Source organism: Equus przewalskii, chromosome X (assembly GCF_037783145.1).
Source record: "Equus przewalskii isolate Varuska chromosome X, EquPr2, whole genome shotgun sequence".
NCBI lineage: Eukaryota > Metazoa > Chordata > Mammalia > Perissodactyla > Equidae > Equus > Equus przewalskii.
Genome location: NC_091863.1, coordinates 107,276,015 through 107,294,946, shown reverse-complemented (window position 1 = coordinate 107,294,946; position 18,932 = coordinate 107,276,015). Strand labels below are relative to the sequence as shown.

At 44.6% G+C, this 18,932-nt stretch overlaps 1 long non-coding RNA gene across 1 annotated transcript in view; it reads right to left on the bottom strand.

Moving 5' to 3' along the window:
• Nucleotides 1-2,033: 2,033 nt before the first annotated feature.
• LOC139081144 (uncharacterized) overlaps nt 2,034-18,932 on the bottom strand; it is a 39,475-nt gene continuing 22,576 nt past the window's right edge. Inside the window, exon 3 of the long non-coding RNA XR_011536202.1 lies at nt 2,034-2,321. This is a non-coding gene — a long non-coding RNA (uncharacterized lncRNA). The remainder of the gene's footprint in view (nt 2,322-18,932) is intronic.

Genomic DNA, 18,932 nt, shown 5'->3' with positions numbered 1-18,932 from the left:
CATTGTCCACGTGACACCCTTCCCACTCTCCATCTTCATTACCCTCTTCTGGATTCATCAAAATCCCTCCGACAGTGATGCCCAGAAGCGAGTGCCACCCTCTGAAGGGGCCTGCCCGGGCCAAGGCAGGGGCATAATGGGCTACTCCGCTCCTTCCTCTGGATGTTATTAGATTGGGTTGGCTATTTTACCAGTAACATGGCATTGTCCACCCTTCCTGTGGTCAGTTCAAACCCCCAAGGTCTTTTTCACATGAACTGTTATCAAACCATGTCTCCCTCATCTAGTTTTTGTGCAACTGAATATTTGTAAACAGCGCACAGTACGTGTGTCTGTCCCACTTTCCCAGTTCTGATCACTGAAGGAAGACGCCATCAAATTCTTCTAGGCCAGAAAGCCTAGGTCTAAATGTTGAACCTTGAGCTAAACGTTCATCCACAACATTAGCTGTTTTTCTACCTAACCTATTTTGATCTATATGCAAATTAAATGAGGATAACTTCTACAAACTGCTGAAGCTTAATGGTTTAAAAGATAGCATGTGTGTTGAGGAGAGTGGCATTCATTAAGTGACTGTTGTGTGCCAGGCATTGGTAAGTGCTTTTTTCCCTCTGATAAAGGTAGGATTGTTATCCCTAGTTTATAGACAAGGAAACTGATGCTCAAGAGATCCCACTGTTATTAAGGGGAAAAGCCAAGATTTGAACCTAGTTCTGAGTAACTCCAAAGGTCATGTTCTTTCATTGCACTAATGGTTCTTAACCTTGGCTGCACATTAGAATCATTTGGGGAGCTCTAAAGCCTCCCAACGCCCAGGTCCCACCCCAGACCAATTAAATCAGAGTCCCTGGAGGTGGGGTCCCGGCATGAGTAGGTTTTTAAAAGCTCCCCAGGTGATTCTAATATATAGCAGTAAAACCACTGCTTTATACCATGCTATTTCCTAGGTACATTAGTCTGGTGTAGTTCTAAATGCAACTGTTAGGCTCTCTATATTTTTAGCACTGGTTGCTTCAAAAAGCAAGACTGAAGTTATTTAAGGCACTAACATCAAACAAACAGTGATAGAGAGACCTAACCCTGTGGCTCCCTGTTCTGATGGAGGAGGTGAGGGCAGCCACCAAAAGTCTCCTTCTAACTTCGACCCCTTGAAACTTCCGCAGTTCATTTCTCTGAACCGTGTGCTTTCCCCCTGACTATCTTTAGTTCCAAAAGACAGGCCTGGCCTAACTACTGGGAGAACAGATTATGTACAGGTGGGTCCTAAACCTTCTTAGCTGCGGTGTGGCCTTTCTGTGTTCCTTTGTCTTATCAGGATGGAAGTCTTAGGACTTTCTTTTCTGAGCAGGCTGCACAAGATGGTGTCTGAGAAGTTTGCCTGGGGAACTGGGACTCTGTGTAGGTTTCTTCCTGTAACCCTCTGGCTGGTCCTTATATGGAGAAGCTCTTTATGAAATGTTTTCAAAATTAGGAACGGATATGACGCAACTAAGAAAATAATTTGTATATTAGCAGGAGGTGCAAATCCCCAAAGAGCCCATTGGAAAAATAAGAAACTCCGAGTCAATGGGAAGTTGTAAAACCCAGCACTGTGAGAACAAAGGGCCCACCATATGGAACAGCTTATCAGAGGCAGGGCAGTGGAGCCCATGTGAGAATAGCTCAGGCTCCAGAGAGAGACACCTAGATCTGTTGAAGGAGAAGTCAGGAAGTATTGGGGATGGTGAAAGAGCTGAAAGATGTGATTAAAGTAAATCCTCCAAAGATGGGAAAGTTAGGCTAAATGGCTTCTTCCTGTTCTTAATATGCTTTCTATTTTTCCTGGAGGTAGGCGTGGGCACTCTGGGTAATTTGCTTATTGCCCATGGCTCCCTGTCCTTCCGCCAGTGCTGGAACGGATTCTTTTGTCTGCAAATCCCGGATGTGTGTTTCTTCTTTTACAAGCAGTCAGGCTGTGTGAATAAAACGTCTATCTCTTAGAAACCATAATATGATCCTAGAGTCAGAAAGAGCCTCTTCTCATAGCTTTCCCAGATCCTCAACTGTAACAACCAGTAAGAAGAAAGGGCTTCACTGGGACTGTTTCCACCCACAGATCAAGTGCTGAGGAGAATGAAAGCAGTTAGATACCTAATTTAGGTGAAATACACATGTTCCCTTGGTCTGTGAAGAAAAATGGGACCAAGTAGTTTTCTTTTGTCTCTTTATTCTTTCTTTTTCTTTTCTTCTTTCTTTCTTTCTTTCTTTTGGCCTCAAAGGAGTCAGGTAATCTAATCTCCACAGACCTCCATTTCTCCTCAGTTTGCATGCACAGACACCACCTAAGAGATAAACATAACGTGTCAACACATTCAAAATGTTTCCCTCACATGGCTCTCATCTCACACTTCTTTCTAGCATTGGAGCCATGCAACATTTCCACAGGAGGAAGGTCTTAAAATAGCAAGTAGGAAACAGAGCCAGGGAGCCTGGTGCAGCTTTGCCCTGTGCCAGCCCTCAGTCCCGCTCCCCTCTAGAGGCAAGCCAACTCTTTCCATCCTCATACAGCTAAGGCAGGCGACAGGGTCAGATAATCAATGGCAGGTGTCATGCCCCATAATAAACCTATAGGAAACAAAGAGGAGCATACAGAAAACTCAAGGTTTGATTGCCCAGGGAGCAGTGTTGGTTGGCACGTTACAAAGAAGCCCTGCACGTGGGCCTGGATCCTTAGATCCCAGGTGCCCTTGGATCGGCAAGGAAGGTGAGAAGCAGAACGGAAGGGGCCCCAGGAACTGCTAGATCAGGGAGGCTGTGGCCAGGAGGGACTGGGCCGAGACAAATGCAATGTTTATTCAGCTTACAGCTTTCATTTTTCCTAAGTAATTTAAATAAGCTAAAGAAGAAAAAAATCATTCTACTGGATTGAGTCCATCACTAAATATTTGGGACACACGCTGAAAGGTTAGAAGCAAACTCCTGCAAAGAAATGATTGCTGGAATGAGGGAGTTGGCTACCAGAGGAGGCCTGGGACGAAGGCCAACAGTGACCCGAGAGAGAATCGAGAGCAGAGAAATGATCCATGAAGTTTCTTGGCATTTTCAAGCACTCCTGGAAAGAGAGCGGCTCATCAACTTCACTGAAGAATCTCCAAACAAATAGCTCGACTGTCTCCGTGTGTCACAGCCACAGAAATGGGCTGGAAAACACGACTGAAAGTTGTGAAATGAATATTTCAAGCCTGGTGACCGGGGCTTTCCACCACAGTTCAGGGTGCTTCTCCCAGCTTGCCCTAATCTTCAAGCTTACATGAGCGCCAGGCAGCGTACCAGGAGGAGCTTTCCTCTGTTCAACCTGGACCTACATTCTCTCTGCCTACATTGTTGTGCAGGAATGGATTTGAGCAATGATCTCCTTTGCCTCACAAACAAAACGAAACCCACTACTAAAATACTCCGACTAGACACTGACTGAGTTTTCAACAGATACTTCACAAGGAAAAGAGGGGAGGAGAAAGGAAAGGGACCGTGCAAGTCAGCGTCCCATTCGATTGAATTTACCCCAAAGCTAGAAAAAGCGTCAAGAGCAAATTTCCTACTTTGGAGAGCTGGGGCCACTCCTTTGCTTCATTATAGGAAACCGAGTGCTCAACTGGAGCCTAGTGGGAGAAAGAGGTGACAATGGCTGTGGGAGTTCTCATCCAGTAATCAGAGACCCAGGTGCTGACCCAGGATCCCATCCGAGGAGCCAAGGCTGAGTGGAGCACACAGAATGGACTGGGGCTGGTACAAAGAAGGGAACAAAAAGCGGGTCCAGGAATGAGGGGAGATCTGGACCCCCGCTACAAGCCAGAGTAGAGGCCAGAAGGTGCACGAGAAACAATGCTGGAGAGACTCCAGAGGCACTGGTGCCTCCAGGCAAGGCTCCGCTTCTGGGGCCCCTACCCGCTCTGTGGATAAAAGGGTGCTATGAAGGATGCACTCCTGGTGAGGACAATAACATCACCAACACGTTATTACGTGTTGTATATACTGAAGTATATACTCCTGCTCCCCAGAAAGAGATGAGAGTTTAATTGGGGGGAGCGCAACCCCGAAAGCACCTAACACAAAACTAGAAATGGAGAGGCAGGCACAAAGGCCTCCTCACCAACGTCCCCTAGAGCAGAGCAAAGCATTACCGAGGGGCTATTTTCATGGCAAGAGGCTCATGCGCACCTTTAATCCTGAAGGAGCAAGATGAAACGCCCTTCAATCTCTGTTCCAAATCCATGCTTAAAATTTGCTTTAAATGTTTTATGATAAGGGATACAAAGCCTTGCTCTGCGTGCTTTCTAAGGATTTCTTCTACCGAAGCCATTTGTAACTGTTGCAGGGTGTTGGAAGTATAGGCTTTAGCGAAGAAAATCAATTGTGTTTTTAAACCCCAAGTAGCACAGAGCTAGCAGGCACCACCGGGAAGGGAAGTTTCTCAGTTCCTCGAGTCGAGGCAGGAGTCTGTTTCTTTGGATTGGGACGCCTCTAGCAACAGGGCTTTGGGGTTTCATCTCAAAATATTCTAGGGAGCAGACGGCTCACTCTGGGGTTCTGTTGTGTGTTAATGAGGGGTGGATAGAGAATGAGGGGTGGACTCATGAAGCTGAGTGAGCACGGCCAGGTCACCACACTCTGCCTCTCTGGGTCACAGCCTACTTAGATGTAAACTGGGAGATCTGAACTAGAGCAGGCATGGCAAACTGTTTCTGGGAAAGACCAGATAACAACTAATCCAGGAAATGTGGGCCACATATGGTCTCTGGCATATTCTTCTTTCTTTTCTTTTTTTTTTTTAAAGATTTTATTTTTCCTTTTTCTCCCCAAAGCCCCCCAGCACATAGTTGTGTATTTTTAGTTGTGGGTCCTTCCAGCTGTGGCATGTGGGACGCCACCTCAGCATGGCTTGATGAGCAGTGCCATGTCCATGCCCAGGATCCGAACCGGCAAAACCCTGGGCTGCTGAAGGGGAGGGCACGAACTTAACCACTCAGCCATGGGGCCAGCCCCCTTTCTTTTCATTTTTAAACAGCTTTATCAAGATATAATTTGCATATCATACAATTCACCCATTTAAAGTATATAATTTAGTGGCTTTTCTATACATTGTACTGTGTTGTGCAACTATCACCATAATCAATTTAAAAATTTTTTTATCACCACGAAATAAAACAAACCTATACCCATTAGCAGTCATTCTCATTGTCCCCCATCATCCCCTCCTCTAGGCAACCACTAATCCACTTTCCATCTCTATATGTTTACTTATTCTGTTCATTTCATACAAATGGAATCAGAAATTATGTGGTGTTTTGCAAATGACTTTTTCACTTAGCATAGTGTTTCAAGGTTCATCCGCAGGGTAGCATGTATCAGCACTTCATTCCTTTTTATGACTAAATAATACTTTATTGTATGGATATACCACAGTTTGGTATCCTTTCATCAACTGATCAGCATTTGGGTTGTTTCCACCTTTGGGCTATTATGAATAATGCTGCTATGAATATTTGTGTACAAGGTTTATGTGGACCTGTGTGCTCAATTCTTTTGAGTACATACCTAGGAGTGGAATTGGTGGGCCATTTGGTAACTTTATTTTTAATCTTTTGAGGAACTGCCAGACTGTTTTACAAATTGACAGCACCATTTTCCCAGCCCACTAGCAATGTATGAGTTCAAATTTCTCCACATTCTCACCAACACATATTATCAGTCTTTTTGATTATAGCCATCCTAGCGAGAGTGAAGTGGTATCTCACTGTGGTTTTGATTTGCATTCCCTAATGACTCATGATGTTGAGCATCCTTTCATGTGCTCATTGACCATTTGTATATCTTCTTTGGAGAAATGTCTATTCAAATCCTTTGCCCATTTTTAAATTGGGTTATTTGTCTTTTCATTGTTGAGTTGTAAGTCTTCTTTATGTATCCTGATACATATCCTTTCTGAAACATAGGGTTCACAAATATTTTATCCCATTCATTGGGTTTTTAAAAAAATCCTTTAAAAATGTAAAAAACACTCTTAGCTCCCAGGCCTTACAAAAACAGGTCACTGGCATAATTTGACCACCGACTGTAGTTTGCTGAGTCCTAGTCTAGATCATAGGTTTTCAAACTTTTTTACTGGTTCAAACATCCATTGTTTTACCTTCCTGGGAACCCCTTTCTCTGGTAAGAAAACCTAGGTTTTCTTTTGGGGAACTACCTCTCCCCCATTTCAATGCTGCCTTGGTGGGAATGTCAATGAAGATTTCTTACCTTCCTCTGGCCAAGGGGTGAACAGATGAATCAAGCTAAGCCAGCCTCTCTCCAGAGACTATAGATGTCAAGCAAAGTATCAAAGGGGAGAAGACCAGTGGGAGCTGATTGATCCCAGCAGAAGGAGCCTGATGAAGCTGTCCCTGAGTTCCCACAGCTGAGATCACCAGAGCTGCCCTATTCCTATACTTTCTGAGACCTGGTAGTTTAGCTTTTACCTCAACTGCTCCCATTTCCTTACAAAAGCCTTTATCCCCCATTCCCTTTGCTTGTGATCCAGAGTCAATCGCTATCACTTGTACCTAAATGATACAACAATCAACCCCTTCTCCAAGCAAGACCGTACACTTCGCCCCAATCTATACAACAGAAAAAAGTTAGGAAGCTTTGGTTGAACAGGGGTGGGAGCCCAAATACCTTCCTGCTAAGGCCCTCCCACGGCAGTCCCTGAGGCATCTCCACATCACTGTGGCACAGTTTGAAAACCTCTGGACTAGATGCCACTAAGGTACCTTCAACTCTGGTACATTACGATTTGATGATTCTAAGAAGCGGGTGAGAGACGATGAGTTGGAGGGCAACATAAGTCTTCTGATTAGTCGGGGGTAGCTGTGTCAATGAATCTCATGAAAGAGGATAAAATCAAGAATGCAGAAAGAGACAGGCAGCATTCAGAGGGCTTCCAAACCAAATGAAGTGGCTGAAGAAGAAAGCTATGAACAACTTAGAGAAGTTTAATTGGAAAGTAAGCAGGTGAGAGTATGAGCTAAGGATTTCTCTTTAGAGAGAAATAAAAGAAAGAATAAGCAATCCAAAAAAGTAAATCCTTGTTAATGGAAAAAAAAATACCTACCAAACTATACCTTGAGTTTAGCTTTCTCTCTACTGATTGTTCTATACACGTATCACCTTTGCCCAGGAATAATCCCTCCTTCAATGAGGATTCCAAGACCATTCAATGGAGAAAGAATAGTCTGTTCAACAAATGGTGCTGGAAAACTGGGTGTCCACATGCAAAAGAATAAAGTTGGACCCTTACCTTACATCTTATACAGAAAAATTAACTTACACAAATCAAAAACCTAAATTTGGGGGCCATACTGGTGGCACAGTGGTTAAGTGTGCATGCTCTGCTTCGGCGGCCTTGGGTTCACCAGTTTGAACCCGGGTGCGGACATGGCACCACTTGGCACGCCATGCTGTGGTAGGCGTCCCACATATAAAGTAAAGGAAGATGGGCACGGATGTTCGCTCAGGGCCAGGCTTCCTCAGCAAAAAAGAGGAGGATTGGCAGCAGATGTTAGCTCAGGGCTAATCTTCCTCAATAAATAAATAAATATATAAGTAAGTAAAATAAAATAGAAACCTAAATTTAAGAGCTAAAACTACAAAACTCTTAGAAGAAAACATAGAGGAAATCTTCCTGACTTTGGATTTGGCAATGGATTCTTAACAATGACAGCTAAATCACAGGAACCAAAGAAAAAATAAGGGCTGGACCCGTGGCCTAGTGGTTAAATTTGGCACACTCAGCTTTGGCAGCCTAATGGTAGTTCCCAGGCATGGACCTACACCATTCATCAGCAGCCATGCTGTGGCAGTGCCCACATGCAAAATTGAGGAAGACTACCACAGATGTTAGTTCAGGGTGAATCTTCCTCAAGCAAAAATAGGAAGAAGATTGGCAACGGATGCTAGCTTAGAGCAAATTTTCCTCAGCAAAAAAAAAAAAAAAAGAAAGAAAGGAAAGAAAAAAGATAAATTGAACTTCATCAAAATTTAAAACTTTTGTCCATCAACAGATACTATCAAGAGAGTGAAAAAACAACCCACAGATGGGAGAAAACATTTGTAAATTAAATGTTTGATAAGGGTTTAATACCCAGAAGGATATAAGGAACTCCTATAACTCAACAACAAAAAGACAAACATCCTAATTAAAATGGGTAAAGGACTTGAGTGGACATTTCTCCAAAGAAGATATACAAATGGCTTCCGAGGACATGAAAGGATGTTCAACATCATTAGTCATCAGGGAAACGAAATTCAAAATCACAGGAGATACCACATCATACCCAGTAGGATGGCTATAATCAAAAAAAAAAAAGAAAAAGTAGGCACCGGCCCCTTGGCTGAGTGGTTAAGTTCTCGCACTCTGCTTCAGCAGCCCAGGGTTTCGCCAATTCAAATCCTGGGCGCGGACATGGCACTGCTCATCAAGCCATGCTGAGGTGGCATCCCACATGCCACAACTAGAAAGACCCACAACTAAAAAAAAATACACAACTATGTACCGGGGGAGCTTTGGGAGAAAAAGGAAAAATAAAATCTTAAAAAAAAAAAAAATAATAACATGTGTTGACAAGGATGTGGAGAAAGTGGAATCCTCATGCATTGCTGGTGGGAAAGTAAAATGGTGTAGGCTCTGTGGAAAACAGTTCGCTGGTTCCTCCAGCGTTAAACATAGTACTACCATAGGATCCAACAATGCCACTGCCAGGTATATACCCCACAGAATCGAAAACAGGGACTCAAACAGGTGTTTGTAAACCTATATTCATAGCAGCATTATTCACAATAGCCCAAAGATGGAAACAGCCCAAGTGTCCATCAACAGGTGAATGAATAAACAAAATCCATACAATGGAACATTGTTCAGCCTTAAAAAGAAATGAACTTCTAATATATGCTACAACTTTGGATGAACTTTGAAAATATTATGCTAAATGACATAAAAGCCAGACATTAAAGGCATGTATGATTCTGGTTATGAAATATCTAAAATAGGCGAATTCATAAGGACAGAAAGTAGACTAGAGGTTACCAGGGGCTGGAGAGAGTGGGGATGGGGAGTTATTGCTTAATGGGTACAGGGTTTCTGTCTGGGGTGATGAAATACTTTGGAAATGATAATGGCGATAGCTGTACAACATTGCGAATATAATTAATGCTACTGATTCACACATTTAAAATGGCTAAAATGGCACCATTTATGCTATTTTTATCATAATAAAAATAGTAAAAAGAATGGGGCTGGCCCCGTGGCCGAGTGGTTAAGTTCGCGTGCTCCGCTGCAGGCGGCCCACTGTTTCGTTGGTTCAAATCCTGGGCGCGGACATGGCACTGCTCATCAAACCATGCTGAGGCAGCGACCCACATGCCACAACTAGAAGGACCCACAACAAAGAATATACAACTATGTACTGGGGGGCTTTGGCGAGAAAAAGGAAAAAAAAAAATAAAATCTTTAAAAAAAAATAGTAAAAAGAAGCATTATATTTAACTCACCTGCAGTGAATATAATGGTAAAGAGGATTTCGGGGGTTAATGAGCAAGTCTCTGGGTCAATTGGATTAAGAATTTCCAAACAAAGAAAAGATAGGAAGGTGACCTTTATTATGAGGAGTACACATCAGGAAAACAAGAATTCCGTCTGCAGAAGGAGAGAACAGAAAACTCATGGCTTGTCTGGGACCCCTGCTAACCATCAGTCTGGAGGAAGTACTTCAAGTACACCAAACACAGCACGGGGTCCCTCAAGTGCTCCCAGTCCCGTCTCCAGGGACCTTGCCCTCAGTTCTTTTGCCCTCAGCACTGCAAAGCTTAAAAGTTAAAGCTACTATTAAGCCGAAACCAGACTGGGAGAAACCAGTGAGGCGAAAGCAGTAAAAGGTGGCCGAGAGATATGGGGGACCCTCTCTTACCTGATTTCAGAAGCTGCACAAGAAAGTATTGGCAAGAGATACAGTGAGACAGCATAACTGCAGAGGACACCAAATTCCGTGGCCACCAAAGAGGAACCTGAACCACACAGGACCCACAAGCTAGTGAGAAGCCCGGGGGTTAGAGACCCGGATATGAGACTAGTGGGGCTCAGAGCGACATGCCATATGCCCCGAGTGTGAATTGAGTCTATGTGCACCATTGCCGGCGGGGGTTTTGCGGACATGTGTGGCACCTGCTCACCACTCAGGCCCTGGACTGTCCCATGGTCTAAGGTGGCCTGGACAAACTGTATTCATTTTCATCTGTGTCTCAGATAAAACACATACCTTTCCATTTGGCTCATGAGACCAAGTGAACCAGAGTCAGTATCTGCTCCTGTCCCAGCCCCCTCAGTTTCACTATTGGCCGGACTCCACCGCTTAGCGACTCGCATCTGCCAGTTTGAGGCTGTCCACATCCCAGGGCTGGTTCTTGCAATACCAAGAAATACAACAAACTTTTGGACAAAACTGACATTTGGTCTACATTCTCTAGGTCTTCTCATTTGAGTCTTGTGTTTGCTGAGCCGAATGCTCAGGGTTCCTGGGTTCCTGACCTTCTCCTTTGTCCCACCTTGTGGTCCCTGTGGAACTACTTCCCATTCCCTTCTCCTTTTCAGTTTTGGGAAGGGTTCCCGTATGCCCCCCTGCTCTCGGCCTCACTGCTTACCCTCACCACCAGGCGTGTGTGGACCCTGATCTGGGCTCTCTGGGCTTGGCCCTACTGCTTTATGTACACGTATTGTCCTGAGTGTCTTTATTGTAGTCCACCCTCCTGCTTCAGAACCCCAGCTCCAATTCAACCAAAAGTTTCATCTCTCCCACCACTCAATGATCAGCAGTGGCCTACGGTCCTAGCTCTGATAGAAGATACCTTCTTGCTCCTAGTGGCAATGAAACCAAGCTGTAAGCTCAGTCCTTTTAAATAGAAAATAGATATCTCTTAAAGGTTGTTTCAGGAAGCCTAAAATTATAAAATGATGACAAACATCCCAAGAACATATTTTACCCCCAGTTACTTTTGGAGCTAAACATGGTCACAAAATATCCACTGGCAACAGCAATGGTTTACCCAATAGACAAATTCAACTCATGCTTAGGACTCCTATAAAGCTAGGCACCCCCCAAAAATAGTTGAAGCATTTGAGATTTGGTATTTCAAAAATAGAATTTAAGTAGTCATTATGGAAAAATTAGAACTTTGTTGGGCTTCCTTACACTTATTTTCAATTTAATATTGTTTTTAACTGATTTACATATAATTTCAGGAGACATCATAATCTCCTCCATACCTAGGGTCTCTAAAGGTTTTTATTAAACCCTGGATGGCCGCTTTGTTACAGAGTTTTATGGATTCCCCATAGTCCTTTGGGAGCTACCTGGGCAACGAGGACAAGGGAGAAAAATGATTGCGTTCAGGAATGGGTTAGGTCTAGGTTGGGACATTTGCTTCAGGCCTTCTCTTGGGTACAGAGGCTGAATAAATGAAATTCAAAGCTAAAGCAAGGCTAAAACTAACAGACATCCAGGTTCAGGTTTCAGCGAGTCACAGAAAGGCAACTTAAGTTCAAAGAACAGGCATTTGGCTCTATGTTTTTTCTGTTTATAAAGAGCCCTTGTGAAAAGAAAGTTAATTTCTGTGACTCATAAACAGAAGATCTCCAAAGCTCCATAAGGTTTCTATGCAATTATGTCAGAATAACTTGATTAGAAAATAAATAACTCCATGCTTCCTACAAGTGGATCCATGTACACAATGTGCACTCCATAGGAGCAGGGTTCCTTAACCCAATAGTGTTGGTTGTCAAGGAAAGAAGGGGGTTCATTTTGGTTAATAACTAGAGCATCTCTGCCTGCACTAGGGCACCCAAACTTGACTTCATCTGTGATTAGCTGCTAGCCACATGGCAAGAGCATTTGTGACATTGCCACACACCTGGGAAACAGCAGCTCATTCTTCAACCCATAGGTTCCAATTTGGGCTGCTAAGAAATTATGCAGGTAAGCCATCTGGAAGTTTCTGGGTATGGAAAAACCAAGTGACCCTCTGCATCAGAAATAGCTGAGAAGGTAGTGCCCTCTGTGACCTCACAGCACCATGACAGAAAATGGAGAATCAGAAAGGAAGACTCAGGCAAATATCCAAGAGACTCCAGTATTTACACACTATTTTACTTGACTTCTACATGTTGCTACAGCATCACAGGAAAAAAATCCCTTCCGCAAACATGACAAATGTGACCTTCAAAGAAGATGTTAATTGTACATACAGGTTCAAAGAACACACTAATTGCAGTATCTCCAGCACTTCATTCCTACAAGTTGTTTCTGAAGGTGATGCCAATAGCCAGTGACCCAAGGGAGCTCGAGGTTGACTGCAACCACCCTGCTTTGGAGTCTAGCCTGCTCCTTCTCTCCTAGGGCTTCCTAAAGGAAAGTACATGTGAGAGGGGCCTAGAGTTGGGGAACTCTGAGCAGCCAAAGCAGTACAGGGAGACTAGGACCTGAGGAAGACAGATAAACCAACAGAGGCCAAGGGAGGAGAAAAACTCAGCTTCATCCATTAAGGATGGATCCTGTAACTCCGGCCCTGAGCACAGAAGTGGAGAAGCCCAAGCTGGCTAGGGCCCTGCCTCTACATAGCTGTCTGGGCCCCTACGCTTTGCCAGTCAAAGATCCACTCAGCACTATCCTATTAAGTTCAAGCTCATATATCCACTGTCTACTCAACTTTTCCACTTAGATGTCAGATAAATTCCTCAAACTTAATATGCCAAAACCCAAACTCTTGATCTTTGTCTACCTCCTTCCCCAGACCACCCACAATCTTCTCAATCTCTCTTAATGCAACTCTATTCTTCCAGTTGTGTATATCAAAGACCTGGCATTATTCTTGACTCCTTATTTTCACTCAAACCCTACATCCAATCCATCAGCAAATACTGTTGACTCCACCTTCAAACTATATCCAGAATCTGACCACTTCCCATCCTCTCCACCTCTACCACCCTGTCTTGAGCCACCATCATCTCTAGCCTGGATTATGGCAATAGCCCCCTCAATGCTTCTACCTATATTCTCCTATGTCTGCTCTAAACACAGCAGCCAGACCGATCCATCTAGATTGGAGGTCAGATCATGGCACTCCTGCTCAGCACCCTGCCGTGGCTCCCCATTTCATTCAGAGTCAAGGCCAAAGTCCTAACCATGGTCCACAAGGCCTCACACGATCTGGCCTCCCATCACGCCATCTTTACTGGCTCCCCCCTCATACATTCCACTCCAGCCACAATGACTGCCATATTGTGCCTCAAAAATGCCAGGCACACTCTTACTTTAGAGCCTTTGTTCAGACTGTTCCCTCTCTCTGGGAGTCTCTCCCCAACCCTAGATTTGTGTGGATTGCCCCCTCTTCTTCTTTAGTTCTCCACTCAAATGTTACCTTATCTAAATGACTCCCCTATTTAAATGCACAGTCCTTTCCCCAAGACTCCCTTTTCCTTTACCCTGCTTTATTTTTCTCCACCGTGATTATCGTTTATCGTTTAGTCTGTTCAGCTTTTTATTCCTCTAGTGTATTTGGATCTTGTGATGAGAAAAGTTAGGCTTCCTTCTCTGCTAAAGGCATTTCTGGCCATAGAAAACAGGAAGTTGGGGCAGGGAAACCTACCTTTTCTCCCAGAAATATTCCTCAGTGTCAGGTGTCTGCTTGCAAAGCCAGTCCTGTCAAGAAGTTTAGGGTGGGGTGGGGGGTTGCCCCACTATTCAGGACAAATCACACTGGGAAGGATGGAGATGAACAACTTCTGGGCTCCCATTCAGTGAGTTCTGCAGTTTGAGTAAGCCAGCTTTGGACTCCAACACTACTGGCTCACCCTCAAATCTCCTTTGTTGCCTATTGCTGTGAGTGAGTAAATTCTGTTGGAGAAGGGTCCTTCTCTATATTGTTCACTGCTGTATCCCTAGCACCTGGATCAGTACTTAGAACATAGTAGATGCTCAGTCAATATTTTTTGGCTGAATGAATGAACGAACCAGTGAAATGACCAAGTATACGAGGGTGAAATTGCTACCTGCTTGCCTCCTAATCACAGCTCTTTCTACACTTTTCTCCCCTATCCTATTGGTTCTCCCTGGCTTGGCTCTCTTAATTCTCTTCTGTCTGTGTTCTGCCTTATACCACACCTTTTCTTTGTCTACTCTTTATTCCAGTCCCCAACCCAAGCTCTGCCTAAACTTCCAGCACAGTTGGCAGGGGCCTTGACAACAGCCCTCATATCCTGCTTGCTTGAGTGCCTACTATGTGTCAGGTGTCATACTAAGTGCGTTGCACACATTTTATTTAATCCATGGAACAACATAGGGATACATGCCTCCAAACAAAGCCAGCTACCCTCCACACGCCCTCAGATTGGGCCTCCTCCCTCAGAGCAAGGGAGAGGGTGCTTTTTCTGCCCTGTGCACGCTGAATGTTGAGCTGGCCAACTGTGCCACCTTGGCCTTGCCTTCCACAGTCCCACTCAAGTTCCTTCACAAGAAACCTCCCAGAGTCTAACTCGCTCCACTCATTGTAAGGCCCAAGTTCTGACTTCCCAGGATGCCTTGCACTGAGTACACCTCAATGATGACCCATAGAAGAACTGAGGCCTGGATTTCAACTGCCAACTGTAGCTGATTTTCCCAGAACCCAAATTCTCATCTTGCCCTCTGACAATGCAGCCCAAGGGACCCACATCATTGTGCAGTGCACATTCTGTATATTTTGTCTCTAACCAAAGATTTAAAAATCCTTGCCTGGGAATGGAGTGAAAAGCATTTTTGGAAATATTCAAAACATGCCTCTCTGTTTCTCAATGAGAACCAAAGCTGAGGATGTGACGTTTATAGGACATGTCAGTGGAAAAGATTACTTTTCTTAAAATACATTTGTTAAATGATAGGTAAAACAGCAAACGGATGGGAACCTACAACTGGGAGACATCACAGGAAGAGGGAAATATGATTTTTATTATAAACATATGCATTTTATTATTTCTCCCAGTGAGGATCAGGATTGGGAATCTGCAGCTGTGAAAGGGCAAGGAGAGAGCAGTATTTTTAGACCTGTCACTTTAAAATATACCTTCTCCTGCTTTGCTGCAGTGTTTCTCTAAACGAGGCCCTCTTGGAGCCTGAGCACAGGCGAAGATGAATATACATATGAAACAGATGACTAGGAGGCAGTTCCTCTTGCCCTCACAAACACTGTCTAAAATAGAGCTTGGCTTGTCACCGCCCCTAGCCAGGACCGGCTCATTCCCCAGGCTCGGGCATTTGTGCCATTGTTCTTCCCATCTTGAACCATGGAAATCATCAGTGACTCCTCAGTCTCCCATAACTCTAGTCCTACCTGGTACCAATTCCTGTTGGTTTTTTCTCAAAAAGTCTCTTCCAATGAGTACAAACGTGACAACCTACTGCTTAGTGGGGCCACCCATGTGCTATAGACACATCTCCTTTCGTCTACACCGCTTCCCTATGAGGCAAGCAAGAGGATTAGCCCCAGTTTACAGAGAAGGAAACTGAGGCTCAAAAGGGTGAGGTTTCTTGCTCAAGGTTACATAGCTCCTAAGTGGTGAATGGCGGGATTTGAACCCAGGAGTATCTGGCTCCAAAGCCCTTGCCTATGCCGTAGTCTGTGCTGTCTGTCCATTTTCCCAGCCTCCAGGCCCCAGCCTAGGCTAAGTGTTAACTACTGTATGTCTGCATTGCTGCAACGCCCGCTGCCCAACAACTCCAACTCCTGCACACAGACCCACAGCATCTGCCACAAACGCTTCTTTCTTTACATCCATGTCTTTCTAGGGTCCTCTGTATTGCCTGAGGATCATATTCCAAGATCCTTATCATGGCATTGAACCCCCTCCCTGAGCTCACCTTTATCTTCAACTTTTCTCCAACAATTACCCTCCCTCCCTCCCTCCCTCCCTCCCTTCATCCTCATCGACCCAGCACTGGCCATGCTCATTCCTGCCTCAGCATCTTTGCTCATGCTGTAATCCTCCACCTGGAACGCCTTCTACCCTCACCTCCTTCCCAGACCTTCAGCGATGACTTCACAAAAATGTGAGCCCTCTTCCACCGTAAAATCCATGGTTTGAGTCTACGCTCTGCCGTAACATTTTCTAATTGTGCTGTGTGTCTCTCTTCTCCTCACAACAAACTAACATACTGCTTCTCCCCTGGTGCCTGGCACTATATTGGGCACAGAAGAGGTGGCCAGTAGTTTCTGGCCTGTTTTGACTTAGTTCTATAAAGTGCCATGCTAACGGGGTTTCCTCAAAGAGGAGGGCTTCATAGGAAGGGATGTGATTCACATGGAAGCAACTACTTTGTTCACAGCAGTGCCGGCATCTCAACCACAGCGAGAGCTGACTGTTCAGGGAGCCGAAAGCATTGGATCAGACCTCTCAATCAAGCGGTTTGGTTTGTTTGTGCCCTTAAGTTAAACAGTCTCTTCTTCCTTGTGGCATTCAGTACCAAAGGCCTGGCGCAAGTGGGAGTGACAGGCACTTTATTATTGACATATCATCGCCTACATGAGACTCCTCTGCCAACAAGAAGGCGATTTCTCCAGCCACTCTGGAAATGACTGAATTATGGGTTTGCTCAGTCTTTCATGCTGCCAGGCTCACATTTTCATTTACTCCTCTCACTACCTTTGGCATGATTTCCACACTGGGGAAGGCACAACTCTCTCAGGCTCACAGCTCCCTAGGGACTCTAAAAAATACCTTGCCTTAAACTTAAGATCTATTTTGGTTCATAGGAATCTCTACCCCTACCCCTGCCCACCCGCCCAGGCCACTTTTGAGGTCTCAGGCCTGAAGAGAACACTGGAGTCCATATCCGCATCTTGGTCCTTGTTTTCAAAGCATTTCCTAGTGAAATATCGTCATTTTGGGAAACAAGGCTGTCAGGAAGTCATTTCAGGCAAAAATCAAATCCACAGCACTCCACACAAATAACAAACAGCCTGCAAAGCCCTTCAGTGGGACTCCAAGAACTGCCATTTGGAAGGGAGGTCAGGAAGTGGAGCGTAAACATCTGGTGTTCTAAAGGGCTGGCCTGGGGGCTGTGCAGATGTGAGAAGCCATGGGCTCTGGGGCCTGGCCTCTGAGTACCTTCTCTTTATTTTTTTTCAGGACTGATTTTTGGCCACCAGGACACTGAGTCACCAGACCTCAATTAACACTGGAAATGCTACTCAAACAGATTGACTATTTATCAAGGTAATGGCCATTTGCACTGACTACTTTGAGTATTTATTTTTTAATTAGCCAAAGTGCTAATTTGCTTAGCATTTCATGGCATAATTGGCACTGAGAGGTCTTTGAATCTTCAGATGATCCCTTTTGTCACTCACTTTCCAATTCACGCTGGCTCCTTGGGCATTTGGCAGAAATGGATTAACTCGGTACAGTCCAACACCTTTCTTTCCTGAAACTAGTGTGAAAACAAAGCACTTTGACTCCTGGAGTGTCTCAAAAAGAAGATGATGTTAACAATAGTAGACTCTTCTCAAAACACCTTTCATTGGAAGAGTGCAGCATGTTTCACAAATATTACCTACTTAAATCTCCCAACACACCTGCATCCTGAACAAGAGCCATCCAGATAGCTCTCCCCGGATGAAATGTAGTTCCATCTAGAGGAAAATTCCCATGCGGAAGCTATAATTGCTAGAGTTGCAAGTTGATGGACAGTTTTTGGTTAACATCCAAAATTTTGCTAACACTGTAATGAGATCTTCATTGGAGGTCCCACTGGATCAGGATATCCCTTCTTTTCCCATCTAATTGGAAAGATGATGCTTCTACGCCTGTGCTTCTCAAGCGTAACCTATGCTCTGTAAGGTGCCTTCACTTTTCCACTGACTGGTTTAACATGTAAGAATAGGATGTGCTGATGCTGGGTGAGGATCCCAGCCAGCAAAAAAAGCAAATAGAAGGTGGAGGCAAAGGCTGACTGAATTTATTCTGACTTGATTGCTAAAAATTCCCCAGATGTCAACTAAGAGAATTGGGAGTTCTACTATACCACTGCTGCCACCAGCCTGGGCAAAAAGAGATGCAGCTGGATCCCAAGACCTAAAGCAAGGTAAGGGAATCCAGTCACAGGTATAAGAAGGAAGAAGTGACCAGAAGGGAGACAGACGAGAAACCTAACTGAAGAACATCACACCTGACATGGCCTCATTTCCTCTTCCTGTGATTCAATTAATGATACATTGATGGCTGCCCCACTGCCTAGTGGTTAAGTTCAGCGTGCTCCACTGCAGTGGTCCAGTTTTGGTTCCTGGGCACAGACCTACACCACTCATTGATGGCCATGCTGTGGCAGTGACCCACATACAAAATAAAGGAAGATTGGCACAGATGTTAGCTCAGGGTGAATCTTCCTCAGGAAAAGAAAAAAATTAAATAATAATAATACATTGAGAATTCCCCCAGTCCGCCTTATTCTCCACCTAAAGGCACTTTCCTTGACACCCTGCCAACAAATGGCAAGGCTTGGGAAGCTCAGCATGCAGTGGATTCCTAGGGTGTTGGCCCCATGGGAGTTGTTGTTTGCTTGTTTGTTTTTACCATGGCTCTCCCTCCCTTGGTGAATCTTGACTTACTTGGTAGCTGACCTTGGTAAAGCCTCCAATGCCACTCTGCAATCTTATATTTGCCCCTAGTCATCTGTACCTCCCATTCACCACAATGACTAATCCAAGGTTTACCACTCTTCAAATCCCAACCCCACCTCTGCCTCCCTCACTCATAGCAGGATGCCTTGCAGGTGTCCTTAAGGAGCTACATGCCATCAAGTGTGAACTTTTTCCTTCCTCCCCCTGTCTCCAAACTT